Genomic DNA, 12,938 nt, shown 5'->3' with positions numbered 1-12,938 from the left:
ATGTGGTGGGAATTCATGACAGTCTGTGAACTTATTTTTTAACAAAAGATGGACTTCACTGAAAATACTGTAGCAGTCTTCTTTGCTTCATAGCAGATTTCAATTTCATGCATTTTTAAAGAAAAACATCGATGTTGAAAAAGTTCAACACATCCATCAGCATTGTTCAACACATCCATCAGCATTGTTCAACACATCCATCAGCATTGTTCAACACATCCATCAGCATTGTTCAACACATCCATCAGCATTGTTCAACACATCCATCAGCATTGTTCAACACATCCATCAGCATTGTTCAACACATCCATCAGCATTGTTCAACACATCCATCAGCATTGTTCAACACATCCATCATCGCTTTGGGAAACTTTTGCCATTTCATCTTGACATTAGGCCACGATTTGATGACATTGGCTTCTGCTGTATAAATATTTTTGTGTTCTTCATCCCAGTTCCTTCTTTCATCAGCATAGTCCCACAGAGGTGGCTGTAAGAAAACCTTCAGTGGATGAATTAGATGTGTCCTACTTTATTAGGGTTCGCTGTAAAAATGTGCAGGGGCAGAAACAGCAAAGTGGTGCGCACGTGTAACTAAGCAACAAGCCGTCAATTTGCTGTGACGTGCAGTTTTAAAAAGCTTTTTATTGGCATTAGGACTTGTCTCACCAGAGTGTGAGGCATAATAGTGATTTTACATCAGGGGGATGTGATTTGTCTGTCTTCAACTTCTCACATTTGATAATAGCTCAGTTGGTAGAGCATGGCGCTTGTAACGCCAGGGTAGTGGGTTCAATCCCCGGGACCACCCATACGTAGAATGTATGCACACATGACTGTAAGTTGCTTTGGATAAAAGCGTCTGCTAAATGGCATATATTATCGACTCCAAAACTTTATTCTAATGCTCATATTTCCTTTCATGTGGTTAGGATGACTGTTTTTCACTGATTGGTCTCTCTTCCAATAGTCTTCAATGCATCATGTTATGTGAGTTAACCCTGTAAATTGAATGAAAAGATTGACATGTTTCAGCATGCTAGCTTGTTATATTGCAAAGTGTTACAATACCATTGCACTTGATTTACACTGCCTATCTTATTCAATCAGCGAAAACAATGTAGTAGAAAGGTAAATTGTGTTACATTTGGACAGCAACCATGGCCTGTCTCTGTTGTCGTGGCTGCAACTCAATCCTCTCTTTGTGCCTATTCCATAACATGGGGCTTGTGGAAGTGGCCTTTTTTCTACATAATAGGATCCATACAATTGTCTTAATCGTCTGTAAACCCCGATCCGTGTGAGCTACAAACGAATAAGTCAACACCAATGAAAGATTAGACTCTCACAAACACGACAGTTTTGACTCTACGACATCTACAAGCTTTACGACAGTCGTCTGAACTCTGTCATGGATGTCCTGATTTTGAAGAGGTCTTCTCACAAAACCGACAGTCTAGATAGACCAAACCATTGGAGCTACAAACTAATGCGTCACCAATATCGAAAAAGGCGTCTCTCACAAACACGAAAGTCTGAAGGTAACCCAGTGTCAGGCTGTAAAAATAGCAGAAATGTGCCGCGAATAACGTGACAAAACGGGTCAAATTTTTGTTGTTGTTTTTCTTATATCTCTCAGATATAGGACAGACACTTCAAAATCTTGATCCTTGTGATTTATTTTTGGACTGTCTGTTTAGCCATGGACGCGTGTTATTTAATGTGTTTCTATGAGCTATAGCAGTAAAGGCCAAATTCAATCTTCCATCAAACAAAAACTTTTGATACCTACTGGGGTCCTAAAATCCTAAATCAGGTGGCTAAATGATGCATTGTATAATCATATTAAAACAATTCCATATGTTAGCCAGATATTGTGATCTAAGGGCTTAGACCTACAGGTAACAACAACAAATGTTATTTAACAAATATTTATCTCACTGTTACACTTAATGTTTTAAGCTTCACCACCATTCGTTTATGAATGTGCTTTAAAGCTGATTATTTGAAAGAAAAGAGTTGATTATGTGTGCCATACACAATACAGATATAACTCAGGTTACTCAGAGTTTTGCTCAGACATTGGGGGGCAATGGGAAGGATTGTTGTGAGGATTATTTCTCATTTCTATCCCTCTGTGACCCAGTCCTGTCAGTCCTCTAACTCAGAGTTCACAATACTGCTCTCTCAAACCCAGAGATATCCATTTAAAAGGAGTGCATTTGTTCTCTAAAGCCGGATACAAAAAGCCTGGCTGTTTTGTGGTGTGGATTTGCTCAAAGGGGATTGACTCTTCAAAAGCCCTTCTTAACACTCACTCGGTACTGTTAGCTGTTGTCTCTGGCTGTAACTATTATAAATGTCTATATCCATGTCCATAGAAAGCATTGTGTTTATTTATAGACTTTGTGTGTGTGTGTCCTATTACCCCGATATCTCCACAGTATAGTTATAATGTAATGAATATCAGTCATTTAATATGATATGAATATTACATTGGATTTGAAACTATCAGGCTTAGTAAACAATGTGGAGGATAATTGATTGCTGGCTACAATTGGCAGAATGTGCTCTAATCACTATATTAAAATATGCAAGCATTGTTCTGTCACAAGCTACATAGCATATCTCTGTCACATGGACTTTTGGGGTTGACACATCTGAAGCCAAGGTTATCTGAAATGTGCCAGGATTCAGGAGAGCGTTAGTAAGCCTGTTCTAGCTCCTGTGTTTGGTCCAAGTGAAGACTGTAAAGGTTATTCAGGTTCTTTTCACCCATGGAAAAACAAAAATACAATTCACCTGAACAAGATCAATAAAGACATAAATATATTGGAGATGGGGAAGTTTGTTCCCAAGATGTAGGTTTGTAAATGCACGACCAACAGGGAGCAAACGGGGAGCAAACGGCGAGCTAACAGCGAGCCAACGGGGAGCCAACGGGGAGCCAACGGGGAGCCAACGGGGAGCCAACGGAGAGCTAATGGGGAGCAAAGGGGGAGCTAACGGGGAGTTAAGGGGGAGCCAACGGGGAGCAACCGGGGAGCTAAGGGGGAGCCAACAGGGAGCAAACGGGGAGCCAACGGGGAGCCAACGGGGAGCTAACGGGGAGCAAAGGGGGAGCTAACGGGGAGCTAACGGGGAGTTAAGGGGGAGCCAACGGGGAGCAACCGGGGAGCTAAGGGGGAGCCAACAGGGAGCAAACGGGGAGCCAATGGGGAGCCAAGGGGGAGCAAAGGGGGAGCAAAGGGGGAGCAAAGGGGGAGCAAAGGGAGAGCAAACGGGGAGCTAATGGGGAGCAAAGGAGGAGCTAACAGGGAGCAAAGGGGGAGCAAACGGGGAGCTAACGGGGAGCAAAGGTTCAGTGATTTCATTGGATTTTCATCTGAAGGTAATAGGTATCATGGATATTAACATAGACAGTAGTCTTAGACAGAGTCTTTTGTACACCTCTGCTTTATCTGCCATTGGTTTTGACCGACCTGATCTTTGATCACTGTGAGCAGCACATTCTGGACATAAATCAAATCAAATCAAATTTATTTATATAGCCCTTCGTACATCAGCTGATATTTCAAAGTGATGTACAGAAACCCAGCCTAAAACCCCAAACAGCAAGCAATGCAGGTGTAGAAGCACGGTGGCTAGGAAAAACTCCCTAGAAAGGCCAAAACCTAGGAAGAAACCTAGAGAGGAACCAGGCTATGTGGGGTGGCCAGTCCTCTTCTGGCTGTGCCGGGTGGAGATTATAACAGAACATGGCCAAGATGTTCAAATGTTCATAAATGACCAGCATGGTCGAATAATAACAAGGCAGAACAGTAGAAACTGGATTAGCAGAACAGTCAGGTGGACCGGGGACAGCAAGGAGTCATCATGTCAGGTAGTCTTGGGGCACGGTCCTAGGGCTCAGGTCCTCCGAGAGAGAGAAAGAAAGAGAGAATTAGAGAGAGCATATGTGGGGTGGCCCGTCCTCTTCTGGCTGTGCCGGGTGGAGATTATAACAGAACATGGCCAAGATGTTCAAATGTTCATAAATGACCAGCATGGTCGAATAATAGTAAGGCAGAACAGTTGAAACTGGAGCAGCAGCACGGCCAGGTGGACTGGGGACAGCAGTAGCAAGGGACCACAACACACACACACATAGAAAGACATACACACTTCCATGGACGCATGCAAACACACACACACATACATACGCATACACAGATGCATATAAATGCACTCACCCACACACACAGACGGACACGTACACAGATGCATACACACACATACACAGATTGTTACAAGATGCAGGCATCGCAGTTTGTTGTTCCCTCTGACAAACAATGCTAACGGTGGGAAGGCTGAATTCTCATTTCACTAGCCCAGCGGGATAACTGCTTGCAATAATGAAGTCATTCCAACCAGCTTAGTCGTCTGGGACAATAGCTGAAGTTTTTGCTGGAATCAGTACATTTTTGAGCAACAACGGCACAGTACATTTGTGACATCTCTTAATAATATGAAATCCTAGATCAGCACTCCTACTCTGAAGGTGGCTCAGACTCAGAGCTAGCCTTTCTGAGGTCAAGTGTTAATCCTATGGGTTCACCGCTCTACATTTGTTTTTGCCTCTATGGCCTATTTATTGCCTTACCTCCCTAATATTCTACATTTGCACACACTCTACATAGATTTATCAATCGTGTTATTGACTGTACGTTTGTTTGTGTAACTCTGTGTTGTTTTTGTCGCACTGCTTTGCTTTATCTTGGCCAGGTCACAGTTGTAAATGAGAACTTGTTCTCAACTGGCCATTTTAAGATGTCAGGCTTAAATCCGTTCAACCATTAAGGCATAGTGACTCACTCACTACCCAAACCAGATACAACTGGTTTCAAGTGGCAAAGAGACGTCATGTGATCTCCCTCTGCAATCTAGTGGACGAACTGGAAATCAGACATAGCATACAGTATATATATATATATATATATACACATACATACAATGGATAGGTAGAGACTTCAGCTTTCTCCTCATTCCTTTAAGACACAACATGAAGGTATGGCACGTTGCGCACGCCCTGCACCTTTAAAATGGATGTGTGCCAATGGGAATGTGTGCATGTTTAGAGCACAACAATTAGGTAAAGATCTGAGAATTCATTTTGGAACAGTAGCTGGTGACATATTTTATCTCAAACCTAGACTTTCAAATGTCTTCTTCGACAACATGGGGATTTTTTATGTATATATATATATTTAATTAAATCGGCTCTGTGGTAGTCACAAACACCTTTATCTGAATCCCATTTACATTACATTTAAGTCATTTAGCAGACGCTCTTATTCAGAGCGACTTACAAATTGGTGCATTCACCTTATGACATCCAGTGGAACAGTCACTTTACAATAGTGCATCTAAATCTTAAAGGGGGGGTGAGAGGGATTACTTATCCTATCCTAGGTATTCCTTAAAGAGGTGGGGTTTCAGGTGTCTCCGGAAGGTGGTGATTGACTCCGCTGTCCTGGCGTCGTGAGGGAGTTTGTTCCACCATTGGGGGGCCAGAGCAGCGAACAGTTTTGACTGGGCTGAGCGGGAGCTGTACTTCCTCAGTGGTAGGGAGGCGAGCAGGCCAGAGGTGGATGAACGCAGTGCCCTTGTTTGGGTGTAGGGCCTGATCAGAGCCTGGAGGTACCGAGGTGCCGTTCCCCTCACAGCTCCGTAGGCAAGCACCATGGTCTTGTAGCGGATGCGAGCTTCAACTGGAAGCCAGTGGAGAGAACGGAGGAGCGGGGTGACGTGAGAGAACTTGGGAAGGTTGAACACCAGACGGGCTGCGGCGTTCTGGATGAGTTGAAGGGGTTTAATGGCACAGGCAGGGAGCCCAGCCAACAGCGAGTTGCAGTAATCCAGACGGGAGATGACAAGTGCCTGGATTAGGACCTGCGCCGCTTCCTGTGTGAGGCAGGGTCGTACTCTGCGGATGTTGTAGAGCATGAACCTACAGGAACGGGCCACCGCCTTGATGTTGGTTGAGAACGACAGGGTGTTGTCCAGGATCACGCCAAGGTTCTTAGCGCTCTGGGAGGAGGACACAATGGAGTTGTCAACCGTGATGGCGAGATCATGGAACGGGCAGTCCTTCCCCGGGAGGAAGAGCAGCTCCGTCTTGCCGAGGTTCAGCTTGAGGTGGTGATCCGTCATCCACACTGATATGTCTGCCAGACATGCAGAGATGCGATTCGCCACCTGGTCATCAGGAGGGGGAAAGGAGAAGATTAGTTGTGTGTCGTCTGCATAGCAATGATAGGAGAGACCATGTGAGGTTATGACAGAGCCAAGTGACTTGGCTCTGTCAATCCCATACTTCTTACCTTACTAACAGTACTAAACCATGTTTGTAGGACTTGAAACCAACATTTAATGAGGGTAGTATACAATATTATGCGTAGTTTAGAAAATGTCACCAGAGGGCGTCAGAGTTTAACAGACACACTCAAACAGATGTCGTGGCCATAATGCATCCCCATGCAGTATCCGATATGGTTAATATGTTAATCTATTTTGGAAATTCCAAAGAACAGAATAAACGTCTGTATATCAAAAGGAAGACCTGTTTTGGTTTGTAAGTCCGAAAAATGTGTCTTGCAACTCAACTTACTACCTTTTTGATATACTTTGTTCAACGATATAATATTGTTACGTACTCCTCTTGGGAACGCAACAATCCGCTACATCTCAACTCCCCGTGGAGTGAAAACAGTATATGATCGTAGGTGCGGGGAAGTACGACAGAAGCAGAGAAAAATACCATTTACAGGGAATTTATTATTCCTTAACACGGTAATGTGGGGAAAAGGGGCTGGATGGAACCAAAGCAAAGAAAGTAAAAGTTAGAGTCCCCTCTCCTACCTTACCTGCCTTCCCACTTCTTACCTAACCTTAAGCACCACCTGGCACGCCTTCCCCCCCTGGGAACAAATGAAACAGAATAATTTAAGGGAAGATTTTCAGTTAACTAAAAACACTAAGTCCTATTGGCATACACATACCTCTGAAGGAGCAGCTACAAAATAATATCAACAAAACTTTCACTGACCAACACAGGACACAAAATGAAGCTCTCCTTCCTGAGGGAGGAACACTGGCTTTTATTTAGCTTTTATTTAGCTGGAGAAGGAGTTGGTAATTGAAGAGACAGCTGTTTCCCCTGACAAGAGGGAGGGATCAGAGCTCCAATCAGCGATGGAGCTGACCAATCAGCTGCATTAGGATTCCAGGAAGCCATTTCCTGAAATACACACACATACAAACCCACAACAACACACAAACTGGGGAACGTAACAATACAAAAAGTTGATATTACAGTTTCAATGCATGAAAATGGCACTTGTTTTTTATTGACTGAATATATATGAGGCAATTTAGCAATTAGGATTTGTTATCTGTAATGGTTATGATAAATTACATTACATTTACATTTAAGTCATTTAGCAGACGCTCTTATCCAGAGCGACTTACAAAATTAGGCATAGTTGCACACTGTTGGCATGTAGATAAATCCACTTTTTTTTAGTGCTGGTTATCTGTTCTAAAAATTGCTTCTTCTTTTTGGCAGGGGGGGGTACTCAAAAATAAATCATGCAAGTACTCAAACAGTCCAAAAAGGTCAAATGCCCATCCCTACCACTCACCCATTCATTCATTTCCCCCGAACCCAGAGCCACCAATGTTAAAGAATGCACTGTTCTGCAGCAACTTTTTTATGTTTCATTATTCTGTCACAAAGAATGACAGCAGCAATATTTCAGACAATGACAAGTTTGGTCTAGCAGATGATTAATGTAGAAGGAGAGAGAGCAGAGAGTGAAAGTGCTTCTCTCCCCTCTCTCTCTCCCATCACTCTCTTTCTCTCTCACCCCTTTCTGCCTCCCCTATCTCTTTCTCTCACTCTCTCTCTGGCCTCAGGCACACCGTATAAAATCAATGGAGAGATCTTCCACTTGTCCTACCACGCCATTCCACTCAAATTTGGGTGAACTATCCCTTTAATTGGAGATTACGTTTGTATAGTCGTATATATCTTGTCCTTTTTTGGTCGATCACCTTATTCTGGTGTTAAAAGGTAATTGATTTGGATTAAACCTGTTACTAAACAACCTGGGGGATGCATTATTCGCAATTAGCATCAAATAAAATCATATATAATATACTACTTTGGCATTTACAGTCCCGACAACAGTAGATGACTGCAATTCCAGGCAGCAGAACACACACACAAAACATAGACGCACGAAAGCACACACTTCCACCACATGATTTACTACTGCTGTTACCAAGGGAATCATTTCATCATTATGTTTTTTTTTTTAACTGATGGGCTGTCTGCCATCATCTCCAGCCCATTTAAGGCTAATAAGGGAAATGGAAAACCTAGTCAGTAGCACAACTGAGGGCATTCAACCAAAATGTGTTTCCCTCTTTTAACCCAAACCCTCTGAATCAGAGAGGTGATGTGGGCTGCCTCAATCGACATCCACATTATCGGAACCCGTGGAGCAGTTGTTGTTGGCGATTAACTTGCCAGCTCGGAGAGTAGAAATAGTGACCTTTCGTTTACTGGCCCAATGCTCTTAACTGCTATGCTACCTGTCGCCCCGTAATACCAACCCAAAGTGGCAAACGGACATATTTGCACATTTCAATACTTTCAAACATCCACTGTCAGAGCACCTGAGTTTGGAGAAGAAAAAAGTCTGAAATAATACAGAAATTGCATTATATTGACTGAGCTGTCGAGTTGTTGCATAATTGAGCTGATGTGCATGTTAGTTAAAAGAGAGAAACATTAACCCATGCCATGAAACTATTGAACATTTACCACTATTGTGGTATGCCATTGTTGACTCTTTGTGCAACACATAAGAGAGAGAGAGAGAGAGAGAGAGAGAGAGAGAGAGAGAGAGAGAGAGAGAGAGAGAGAGAGAGAGAGAGAGAGAGAGAGAGAGAGAGAGAGAGAGAGAGAGAGAGAGAGAGAGAGAGAGAGAGAGAGAGAGAGAGAGAGAGAGAGAGAGAGAGAGAGAGAGAGAAAAACGTGTATCTAACCCATCTTCTCCAGCTATACAGACGGCCTCCCCGACACATCATATCTCCTGAAACATGTCCACAATTTTTATCATTTTATAGAATTCCACCCTAAGGCGCACAGAGACCATCCCATTAAATAATAGTAAAGGGTCCCACCTTTGACCCTGTGTCTCCTTGTTAGCCAAATAGCCAACTTTGTCTGAGCAAACAGAACATTTAACAACACACATTTGTCTCAAACAGACATTCCAACAGAGACATTAATGGCATTAACCTGGCGCACACAGAAAACACATGATGCACAGTTTCACTCATGACAAAGAAAGGACACCCCTGTCCGACTCCTGTGTCGCCCCTTGCCAACAAGCAATTAATGGCCAGGGCTCTATGTAGAACCCTCCACTGGAGGTCCCCTGACCTCTTTGGTCCTGGGGGTTTGTAGAGCCCCCTCTATCTAAAACCCACTATACTCTCTGCCCCACATACCCCCTGCCACTGATGTGCCTTCACTCCTGTTAGGTTCCTAATGTTCCTCACCTTAATGCAGAGCTTGAAAAGGATTTTACTTCCCACCCAGTGGTGGAAAACGTTCCCAATTCTCATACTTGAGTAAAAGTGAAGATACCTTAATAGAAAATGACTCAAGTAAAAGTGAAAGTCAAGTCACCCAGTAAAATACTGACAGCCCATCAGTAAAAAAATATTTGGTTTGTAATATACTCAAGCATCAAAAGTAAAAGTGTGAATCATGTCAAATTCCTTATATTAAGCAAACCAGAGAGCATAATTTTCTTGTTTACTTTAATTTGCTGATAGCCAGGGGCACACTCCAACACTCAGATATCATTTACAAACGAAACATGTGTTTAGTGAGTCCGTCAGATCAGAGGCAGTAGGGATGACCAGGGAAGTTCTCTTGATAAGTGTGTGAATTTGATAATTGTCCTGTCCTGCTAAGCATTCAAAATGTAATGAGTACTTTTGGGTGCCAGGGAAAATGTAGAGTAAAAAGTATATAATTTTCTTTAGGATTGTAGTGAAGTAAAAGTTTTAAAAAAAAGTTAAAGTAGTCAAAAATATAAATAGTTAAGTAAAGTACAGATAAACCCAAAAAAGTACTTTAAAGTATTTTTACTTAAGTACTTTACACCACTGCTCGCACACACTCAAATTACTTATTTTGGTCTAAAGAGACCAGTCCAAAGTTCACATTAGAAACTCTCGACAAGTTCAACATATCCCTGATTAAGAACAAGCTGTCCGTGATTGAGCGTCCCAGTACACAATTTATCTGGTCCTTGTGTACTATAGAGTCCAGATGGGACTTCAGTCTGTTATCGAGGACATTGGCAAATATATTTTAGCCCGCACAGAGCAATGCCACAGGCCTCCAGGCCTCCAGTTCTTAAGTTCACAAAAGTCCTCTTTTTGGGGCAGGAGAGTCAGAGGCAGCTCATAGGCAACTCTCCTACCCCGTCACACTCACGCAACACGCAAAAGAAGTCCAGTCCAATTATTTCCCAGAATTAAAAAAAAACTCCACTGGGAGTCCATCGACCCCCAGTTCACGGTCGGGGGACATCTGGGTTACGGCCTCTGCCAGTTCATGAGACAATAGGGGAATGTACATTTCATCCTTCTGTGCCAGAGAGCTTAGGGAGTTCTGCAAACAAAACCTGGGCACACATAGGATCACACAGTCCTCCCCTATTATACAACTCAGTATAAAACTCCACAGTCGCTCCTGCATCTCCCTCAACACAGAGGTCACCCGCTCATCTGACAGCGCAGACAATACATACCCTTGGCTTCACTGGTCTGTCTTTCCAAACCAAAGAAGGAGCTTGGAGTGTACATCTCCTTAAGCATGAAGAACTAGCTCTTACAAGTGTTGGGTCGAAACCATGAGCTGACAAGGTAAAAATATGTTGTTTTACCCCTGAACAAGGCAGTTAACCCACCGTTCCCCGGTAGGCCGTAATTGTAAATAGGAATTTACCTCCACTTCACTGATACAATGCTCGAGTTCCCCCAATACTTTCCTAGCCTCTAAGGATGAGTGAGCTGTTTACTGTTGACTGAAATTGCCGAATTTGGACTTTTCCCACATCCCACCATTGACTCAGAGACTCATATTCCTCTATTCGCAGCTCTCACCTTTCCCAAAAAGTCTGGTAACCTGAGCAAAAAGTGATATCTTGTAAGAGCTTTACATTAAACCATGGTTATGTGGTGATCTGGAAAATCCCACCTGGAAAATGGTAGGGCCCAACAGGCTATTGCTCTGATTCCTGGACATGTAAAACAGATCTAGTTGGGCTGCACTCATCCTAACCCCAAAGACACATGTATACTCTCTTGTGTTGGGATGTCATGCACCTTTCCACCAGAGGTCCCAATCAACTTATTTCTTCTCCCCCTTTTTCCTCATCTGCTTGAACACTCTGTTCTACCGGCCCCTAGTCGCTTGCCCTTCCAGATTAACCTGACTAGGCCCATCCATGACATGACTAGACCCAGTCTCAGGTACACCACCATCCATAACAGGTACACCAGCCTAATTTACACCAGCATCTCTCTCCTGATTAGACCCAGCCTCAGCTACACCACCATCTATAGCATGACTAGACCCAGCAACCCAGCTTCATCTACACAGTGGTTGCTCCACTAAAAGTTTTGAAATTTTGCTACGAGACTTAGAGGTCATTTATGGTTTAGTACAGTATCCTGCATCACTACTTCAATGCTCCAGACCAGCACAAGGGGAGTTAGAGCACTGATTATGCTTTTGGGCCCTACTGTGTCTCTAACTGACAATGAATGGGCGACATAAACCTAAATAGGAACTGATAATTGTGCACAACTTCATTATTACTTACTAAAACAGTTGTCCCACTAAGGTTTTTATTATTTTATTTTGTTAAGATTATTTTGCTCTTACTGTAGTACCGTAACCCACTCCCGACCAGACACGTTGTACAGCGCCTGAGTGGCGTAACGGTCTAAGACTCTGCATAGCTGTGTTGCTACAGATGCTGGTTCAATACCTGTGCTGGCCTTGACTGTGTTGCTCCTGCTTCTGTTGCTTTCTGGCACTTGGTTAGGTGCCTATAGTTGACCTGTGTTTTGATGTGAGATGGCGAGGAGGCTGAGAGCTTTTTTTCCCGCTTTCAATCCTCTCTCATATGTTCAGAAACCAATTCTGATGTTCATCAGGCTTTCCACCCATAACAGAGCAGTGCTTTATTGTGCAGTGATAAACAATATCTCTCTGTCTCTCTTTTGTTCTCTCTCTCTTTCTCTCCGTCTCTCTCTCCCATCTCTCTGTGGGGTTCTCGCTTAGTTTATTGCTTAGTGTTAGGCCAGACATCTGTGTGGTACAGGGTAAAAGGCTGCTTCCTCCCTCCCTTCCTCCATCCATCCATCTCTACTGGGTTATTTCTAGATGTAACTCCCCCGTGAGGCGAGCTGTTCGCTCACCAGAAGAGTTCTCCACTTGAAACTGAAAGGGGGAACTTAATCTTGTTGACCCACTCTCTCTCTTTCCACTTTGAACCAGGTTTATTAATTGGCCTTTCCAATACGACATCTCCTCCTCACCGCACAACTAAGAACAGGAGTTTGTAGTGCAATGGTGTGTGGGCTGTTTTTATATTATTAACTACATTAAGTAAGGAAAGATGTAATATATAATGTGAGTAAACTATCTGTCTTTTGGACCTCTCATGGCCCACTCATGAATTCCTGTAAATAATGTGAAAACTGGTTATATAAAGACTCATTATAATGTAATAATAACAATGTATTCATAAAGTTAAGAGAACCTTCAAACCTTACCAACACAGTGCTATTACTGTATTAGC

General features: G+C 43.1%; 1 protein-coding gene across 1 annotated transcript in view; it reads left to right on the top strand.

The window, feature by feature from the left end:
* The window catches only part of LOC124043287 (CUB and sushi domain-containing protein 3-like), a 720,075-nt gene that overhangs the window by 521,495 nt on the left and 185,642 nt on the right, over window positions 1-12,938 (top strand). The window lies entirely within an intron of this gene.

This window comes from Oncorhynchus gorbuscha, linkage group LG09 (assembly GCF_021184085.1).
Source record: "Oncorhynchus gorbuscha isolate QuinsamMale2020 ecotype Even-year linkage group LG09, OgorEven_v1.0, whole genome shotgun sequence".
NCBI classification, from domain to species: Eukaryota; Metazoa; Chordata; class Actinopteri; order Salmoniformes; family Salmonidae; genus Oncorhynchus; species Oncorhynchus gorbuscha.
The sequence above is the reverse complement of the archived record's forward strand: the minus strand, read 5'-3'. Positions and strand labels throughout refer to the sequence as shown.